Below are 9,072 nucleotides of genomic sequence, written 5' to 3'. Positions count from 1 at the left end.
GGCTGACAAACTGTTTCACCAAGTAAAACGTTAGTAATTAAAGTTAGGTGAGGGCTTTTATGCATGTCAGGAAACAAACAAAAACCAAAAAAAAGCTAAAAACTTTTAAAATCAAAAGATCGAGCCTGTTGAATGTGCCAAAGATTTCTGCATTTTGAAGGTTCTGTGGGAAATATTTTCTCAATAATTATCTGTAATCAGGTGAGTTTATGTAAATAAATAAAACAATTTAGAAGTGAGACAAAAAAAAAACAATGTTTTCTTCTCTGATCAGAACTTTTTTTTTAACATTTAGCTGCTTTTTATTCCTTAAAGCTGCTTAGACAAAGATTTATTCAGACAATCCTGCTGGTATCACTGTGAATGTTTCCAAAAAGCCTCTGAAGCTGTTTCTGCCTGATTTTATTCTAGTCAGTGAACGCATCACGCCTTCAGCTTTGCCGCTCGACGAGCAGAAGCCCCGCCTCCTGCCTTGGCGTGGAGAAACAAACGTAAGGACATTTTCTGTTCTAGCTGAGAAGAAAATGATCTGAACGGGACGGGAAGTTTTTCTGTATCTGAGCTCAAAACATTTCTGATCAAAACTTTTACTTTGATGTAAAATAAACTTTAATATTTGATGCTAGAATGAAGAGCGTAATTTCCTGTCTTCAAAAAGACCCCGTTGGTTTTGTTTAACCCTGGTATCTGGTCTGATCTGGTTCTGGTGGAGCTGGAGGGTCATTTCCTCCAAGGTTACACAGAGTTATTGGACCTGGCGGACGGATCAGTGGTTCTGCTTCTATTAAAAACACATCAGGACATCATGATGAATGTGTCATTTGAAGGTAAACCGTTTGACGGTGAGTTCACTGACCGTACGATCCTGCAGCGTTGGCTGAAAACCGTCTAATTATCACTCTGCTCTCCAACCTTCATCCTCCTGAATCCATAACTTTTCTTTTTCCTCTGGTAGGCTTTATTTTCTCGTTTGTCCGACGGGTTTTGGTGGTCCCGAACTGCAGGTGAACCTCTGACCACGGTGGGTGTTTTCAGTGTGGGTGGGCCGTCGGCGCTCCTCCATCTCTCCTTTTCCTCACTCCTCCTCCTTTTTTAGGTCTGTCGTTTTGACATTTAGGTCACAACAGAAAGGCTTTGCAATCAATAATATGTGTTTAAAAAAAACACTAAATCGGTTTAGAGAAACTACGAGCCGAAGCTAAAACTGAGCTGGTAAAGTTTAATAATACAGGACAGAAGATAAAATGAGCAACAGGCTAAAAACTGAAAGCAGCAGAACAGTTGCTAGAAACTAAACAGCAAGATAATAGCTAAAAGCTAAGAAAATCTAGAACAGGAAGTAAATATTAACAAAACAAATACTAAAATCAGCAAAACCAAAGCTAAAACTACCAGATGCTGAAGCTAAAATATGCAAACTAGTAGCTAGGAATAAACAAATGCTGAGCTTAAAATACACAGAGCAATAGTAAAATACGAAAAATACAACGAATTCTAAGTTAGCATATGTTCAAGCTAAGAATAGGAAAACAAATGGTAAAGCTAAAGACGTTAAAAGCAATGCTAAAGCTAGTAAACCAGAAGCTAAATTAGCAAAACAGTAGCTAACAAAAAGCATAACAAAACATTTGCTAAAATAGCTAAACAAGTTGTAAAACTAAAGACATTAAAAGCGATGCTAAAGCTAGTAACAGCAAATTTTATTTATTTTTTACTAAACCTTTATTTAACCAGATAAAAATCCATTGAGATCAAGACCTCTTTCATAAGGGTGACTTGGCCAAGATAGGCAGCAAAAAATTACAAAATAAACATTAAAACAGCCAACAATTTGATAATGAAAGACAGTGTTATGACAATCAAATACAATGAACAAATTTGGATTTAAAACACCGGCATTGTTGACATGATAATCATTGTCATTCTTTTAAAATTTTTGTAAAAGCACTCAGTGGAACGAATTCTGACAATTTTAGTTCAGCTGCAAGGCATTCCAAGCAAACGGGACAGAAGAACTAAAAGTTTTTCTTTCTCTTTTCAGTTCGTACACAAGGAACGTAGAGGTGGAAATGATCCTTGGAGCGCAAATCAGATGCTAAATTAGCAAAACAGCTAAAAAAGGCAAAACAAAACGTGTTGTAGCTAAAACAGCTGAAGAAGTGGTAAAGCTAAAATAATGAAAGGAATGCTAAAACTAATAACAGTAAACCAGATGCTAAATTACCAAATAATAATAATGATAATAATAATAATAATAATAATAATAATAATAGATAAAAGCAAAAAAGATGCCAAACTTAAAAAAGCAAAACAGTATTTGAAGGCAAAACATAGTAAAACAACAGTAAAAAATAGCAAATTGTAGCTAAAAGCTAAAATTATCAAACCTATAGCTCAAAGCTAAACTTAACAAATTGATAAGACTAAAGATTTTTAATCTTTTCACAGAACCCCACTTCAAAATAAGTGAACTACTCTTTTAAGCATTATATTAAAGTATGAATAGGATTTTTACATATTTAGATTTTATAATAAGACTACAGTTAAAGTAGCTTAATTTCTGTTCGGCTCTTTTCTTTCACCAGCTCAGTCACTCCTCTTCATCCTCCCCCCCTCCCCCCCCAGCCTGTTGCTTCATCTTTAAGTTATGTTAATCACTAATGAAATGAACGTCAGTTTAATAATAAAACAAAAGAAACAAACCTTTAATCCACAGCCAGAGCCCATAGGTGCATTTCCACACTCGGTATTCAGAGCAGCTTTGAACATGCTGGGGTCAAAGGTCACCTCCCTCGCCAGACGTGATGGAAAATGACCGGAGGGGAAGCTCAGAAACACGACTCCGGTTGTTTCATTACTGCCTTTGACACGTTGGTGAAGCTGCGAGCATCAAACAGCTTGTAGCCAGTAAAAGAAAAGTAGCTCCATCTGTACCTGCGAGTCCACCCTGGTCTCTGCCAAAATCTTCAAACACATGAGATCAGCCTGAAAACCTGCATCTGTCCAGATGTGTGTTAACAGATCCGAGGCCGTCCAGAGTGCAAATTCCTACCTCGCTCAAGATGAGCAATATGTTCAAAACACACCTTTTCTGCCTCCATTTAATACCAACAGGTGTTCTCATCAAACACACCGATAGCCCAATGACCAGCAGGTGTGCTCCTCAAAGGCACTGATAACCTGATGAGCGGCAGCAGCTGTGCTCCTCAAACACACTGATAGCCCAATGACCTGCAGGTGTTCTCAACAAACACACTGATAGCCCAATGACCTGCAGGTGTTCTCAACAAACACACTGGTAGCCTGATGACAAACTGGTGTGCTCTTCAAACGCATCAGTTACCTGATGTCCAGCAGGTGTTCTCATCAAACGCATCAATTACCTGATGACCAGCAGGTGTACTCATCAAACGCATCAGTTACCTGATGTCCAGCAGGTGTTCTTTTCAAATGCATTGGTTAACTGATGACTAGCAAGTGTGCTCTTCAAACGCATTGATTACCTGATGACCCGCAGGTGTTCTCATCAAACGCATCAGTCACCTGATGACCAGCAGGTGTTTTCATCAAACGTATTGATTACCTGATGACCAGCACGTGTGCTCTTCAAACGTATTGATTATCTGATGACCAGCAGGTGTGCTCATCAAACGCATCGATTATCTGATGACCAGCAGGTGTGCTCTGCAAATGCATTGATTACCTGATGACCAGCAGGTATTCTCATCAAATGCATCGATTATCTGATGACCAGCAGGTGTGCTCTTCAAACGCATTGATTATCTGATGATCAGCAGATCTAATAATCACTGATAACTTTTAGAGTTTGGCTAAATTAATGAAACAAAGTGGATTAATGGTTAGCACTGTTGTCGTACAGCAAGAAAATCCTGGGTTCGTCACAGACTTGTGTGGGTTTTCTAAAAATTAGCTGTGGCAGCCATCTTGAGCCTGGTTGACTCCAACAGGTAATCTGAGAAATTTTAATTAAAAATAATCCGGTGGTTGATGAGAACTTAAACTGTGGATGAACTTTATCTGAAAGTTTGCTTTATGCGTGAGTCTGAGAGGTTAGACCTTCGTTGTGTCTCTGCAGTTTGTTTTCCTGATGGTCGTAAACTCATTTTATACACCTCGCTCCTCATTAGTCGCTGCGTTAACTAGTGGTGAGGAATGCAGCTGAACAGCTCAGTGGAAAAAGCTGCATAATTTAACAACAAGCTAATCATCAAATTGTTGGGAGGTTTCATCACGATGTAGCGCCTTGAGTCTGAAATGCAGCTCAGGTGGGAGATGGTGGTCTGCTGTTTATCATCCTCAGCTTCATCTCACATCTGTCTCATCTGAGCAGCTAAAAAAAAAACTTCCATGCTAACAATGCAGCAAACAAAGCTAATATATCAACATTTCAATCAAGTAATTATACTTTTTATTATTTCATATCATCAGTGTTCTCTTTACTGAACATCCATCTTGCTACACAAAATGCGGTGAACTAATTATCTTGCTTCTAGTCGTAACTCACAGTTCAGCTGGTCAAATCCCAAAACCACAACCAGAGACATTAAAACGGATTTAACAAGTTCATTTTTCTTTGTGTGAGAAGCTAGAAGGATGAGTAAAACTGCATTCACACTGCATTTAAAAGCAACTCATCCATTTTTTACGACAATTTGAACGTGGCAAATCTTTTTTTTTTTACCAATTTCAAATGTGGCACTACATAAATAAACATACCTGATGATTTTCAAATCGACCTCATCTGAACCAAAAATGCCACATTTGACTGGTTTTGTTAAATAAATTGTACAACAATCCTGTCTTTGTTCAGCTGAGTTATTGTTGTTTGTGTGGCCTTTTGACGGGTCTAAAACTCTCTCCCACGATGGGTGAGGTTTTACTAAAGCATTGGGACGTGGCAAATACAAATTAGCATCACCATTAATACACTTTCGGGCTGTTAAAACTGCTGTGTTTTTATTTTGTAGCTCATGAAAAACAACTCTTAACAACCTCTCGGGCTGCTGGTAAAAAACGTATAAATGAAATAAAGTGATTGTTAAAACAGTGGTGGCGATCAAAGATTTTGTCTCATCTTTGTGTCCATGACAGTGCATCTTTGTGACCTATTGATACTTTAATTGTGCATTTTATTTTAGCATGTGCGTTTGTTGTGTCCATTGATGATGGTGCTGTGTTCAAACACACATAACTCACACTTTTTTTGTATTTTTGCCTTTTATTTGTGTGTTCCCTGGGCTCTGGTGGTCACAGTTGCACAATGTGCCTCAGTGTGTTTTTGAGAAACAACAGATAGTAAAGTTAGTATCGTACTGTGATGATTGCTCTATAAATCTAAGTGCTTGCAGAGCATTTATTAATGCAGCTCATTGTTCAACCCTGTTGGCTGTTCTGGTTGGTGAAAGGATTCTTCACTGCTTCCTCATCTGTGTTTTAAATGGTGCAGTTTGGTAGAACTGGTGGAGGAAACATTGATCATCTTACAGTTCAAGCAAAGGTGAAACAGACAAAGAGTAAACATTTGAAAACATCAACCTTCTCTCAGGGACAAAAACCAACGTTTAAAATATGTAAAAAAAAATTAAAGTAATATAAGTGAAACTTGCTGAAGTTTTTCTTTTATACATGTAAACAGTCTGATAATTTATTTAAAAAGGTTCTTTAAAAAAGTAAGTATTACCATACAATACTTTAGTTCTCTGTAAATAAGTAATACACCGTATGGTACTTTAGTTATCTGTAAGTAATACATCGTACTGTAGAAATAATGCATTGTTCAAAATGGTATGTCTGAATAAAACAGGAATCCACTGGATTCTTCTTAAAATTTTACTCAATGGGCCTCATGCAAGAACATGTTCGTATTCTTATCCTAAATTTCTCTTACTTTTGTTCGTGCAAAGGGTTCGTACGAACATGTCACGTCAGATTCAACAAACTCTTCTATCTTCAGGAAAAGTGTGTAAATGAGCTGCGTAAATTCCACCTGTTCGTATCCAGCTGCTCGTGCACGCGAGAGGAGATTAGCATAATTACCACCCCAAAAACACCATATAAGGCTATGTTTCCTGCCTCAGATATCAGGAAGTGTCCATTCATGAAAATGACAGCGAAAACTAAAAAGAAGAACTTTACGAGTTCAGAGATTGAAGTCCGTCTGTCAGAGATCCAGAAAAGAAAATCTGTCATTTTTAGCAGGTCAGCTGTGGAATAAAAAGAGCTGCTAAAAGTATAAACAACTGTGTTAAATCATTTTCATTTATTCAGAAGACACAGCGCTGCGCACCGTCCCCCCCCACCCCCGCGCGCGCTGCGCGGTCGCAGGTGGTCTCAGTTGCGGTTCTGAAATAAGCATTTTAAAATGTTTTCAAAATATGTCTGGCACTTTGGAGAAAATCCAGGACTCTCTGGAGGGATCATATATCCCCTCTGGCCTGGGAACGTCTCGGAGTCCCCCAGGACGAGCTGGAAAGTGTCGCTGGGCAGAGCGGGGTCTCTCTGCTGCTGCCCCCGCACCCGATCCCGGATGGCCGGACGGACAATTTAAATTGTTAGTCTAAATTATTACATTTAAAATTATAACTCTAATTCAAGCAGAATAGCCTATTGTCAACATAACTATGGAGTGTGATTTATTTTCAACTCAAAACATCTTCAAACTAACGAAATATAAAGTTATTAGTGAAGAAAACCCGTCTGGATAACAGCAGACTGACTGCTGGTAAAATATACGACAGGTCTGGACCACTCGTGAATTTTGTTCGTATCTGAAAAAAATCTTAGAATATGAAAACATTGGTGAATGCCACAAATTCTCCTAAATCACTCGTACGCACAACTTAAGAACAAATCTGTGCGTACGAACGGTTCTTGCATGAGGCCCGTTCTTCTGACTCCAGTCAGGTTCATACAGCACTCAGCAGGCCTCAGCGTAAGACCTTGGGCTGAAAACCAAAGAAAACAGCAGCCCTGCTCTGAGCAGAGACTCTGCAAAACATTAACAACTTCTGAAAGCACGTCTCCCTTCTGTAATAATGAATTGAGCTTATAATGTACATCTCTTCCTGGTTACACCCCAGGAGGTGTTACCTTTTAGAACGTAACTCATTTTTGTTTAGGCTAAGGAAAGAACACATGATAAGATGCACACAGCAATTTTTTGTCTGCTTTAACCTTGTATACAATTATCAGAAATGATAAAATACAAAACTGCATCTAACATTCAATTAATCAGTTACAAAATTTCCTTCAGTACGGTACTTTAGTTTGCTGTAAGTAAGTACTGAACCGTACGGTACTTTAGTTCTATGTAAGTACTTTATCCATCCATCCATTACCTATACACGTTTATTCTTTTTTTTCTAGGGTCATGGGGGTCACTGGTGCCCATATCCAGCAGTCACAGTGCGAGGGGCGGGGTACACCCTGGACAGGTCTCCAGTCCATCACAGAGACACACACAGAGACAAACAAGACAACCAGTCACTCTCTCACTCACACCTAGGGACAATTTAGAGTTATCAATTAACCTAACAGTCATGTTTTTGGTCTGTGGGAGGAAGCCAGAGTGCCCAGAGAGAACGGAGAGAACATGCAAACTCTACCCAGAAAGGTCCCCAAACCGGGATTTGAACCGGCGACCTTCTTGCTGAGAGGCACCGTGCTGCGCGTACAGTACTTTAGTTTTCTGTAAGTATTTAGTTTTCTGTAAGTATTTAGTTTTCTGTAATTAAGTAATGCACCTAACGGTACTTTAGTTCTTCATATTGTGCCGTACAGTACTTTAGTTGGTCATGAACATATTATGTACTGTATGGTACTTTAGTTCTCTGTAAATAAGTAATGCACCATATGCTAATTCAGTTTTTGTGAATAAATAATGTAGGGTGTGGTACTTTGTCAAGAATTTTCAAAGTACTCTTCTGTAGTTCTCTGTAAATAAATAAAGTACCTAAGTACTTAGATCTCTGTGAGAAGGGATTTTATTTAGTTTGTTTGTTATGTAGTGGGGTGGTAAATTTATACTTTCTGTAAAACTAAATACAATTTAAGTTACGTGATGGATAAATAAAACTTAATTGTTGGAAGCTCTTGTTTTTGCTGTGCTGGTTTACTGTTGGTAATAGTTGAGCAAAAAGGAACTGTCTTAAACTCTCAAAGTAATTATTAAACGGACCTCTACCTCTGATTAACTTTAAGAGTACAAATACAAAAATGACTGTTAGTAAAATTTTACTAAAATGTGTAGTAGTAGCGAAGAGTCAAGCTTTGTTCCACCTCTCAGGACTTCTGACGGTAGACCACCCTGCTCTCAGTTTTGTGGCCTGCAGTATTAAACATTTCCTGACCCTTCACTATCAGAACTTACACCGGTACTAAACTGCAGCGGCCAAGGACCACCAACTGGCAGTGAAGATAGGTTTCTCTGAAACACTTCAGCTTGTCTCTGGTTGTGTTTGAATTAATGCCCAGAACGCACGCTTACGATGTCCCGTGTGAGGTTGTGGTTTTGGATATTCGGGATCAGGGAGGCTATAACTCTGAGGTTTGGGTTTGAGACCAGACCTGGTGCCAGCGAGGAGACACGAGCCTCGGTTTAATGTTTTTATCCACTCACGATGTGGTTAACTTTGTCATGAAACAACACAAAGCACTGTAGGCCGATGGTCTTCATGAAGAAAACAACCTTCTGCACTTTGCCAACTTTTCTTTTTTTAATTTGATAAAGTCAGGCTTTTCTTTTTATCAAAACTGCTGATTTTATTCACTTCTTCCCCCAGTTTTTCATCAAATGCTTTGGTTTTGTTTGTAATTCTTAAAGCCAGTATTTCTTCAGGTATAATAAAAGTTAAATCAGCGCAGACTAAACATTTTGACTTGTGGCTGCGCAGAACGAACAACAAAAAAACTGGGATGCCGGCCAGCTTCATGATGTAATTTACTGTTGGGTTAAATCCTTTTATTTGATTCTAACATGGAGTCAAGCTGATGCCAAACTGTACAACACACACACACACACACACACACACACACACACACACACACACACAC

This window comes from Austrofundulus limnaeus, unplaced genomic scaffold (genome assembly GCF_001266775.1).
Source record: "Austrofundulus limnaeus strain Quisiro unplaced genomic scaffold, Austrofundulus_limnaeus-1.0 Scaffold167, whole genome shotgun sequence".
Taxonomy (NCBI): domain Eukaryota; kingdom Metazoa; phylum Chordata; class Actinopteri; order Cyprinodontiformes; family Rivulidae; genus Austrofundulus; species Austrofundulus limnaeus.
Note: the sequence above shows the minus strand (reverse complement) of the source record.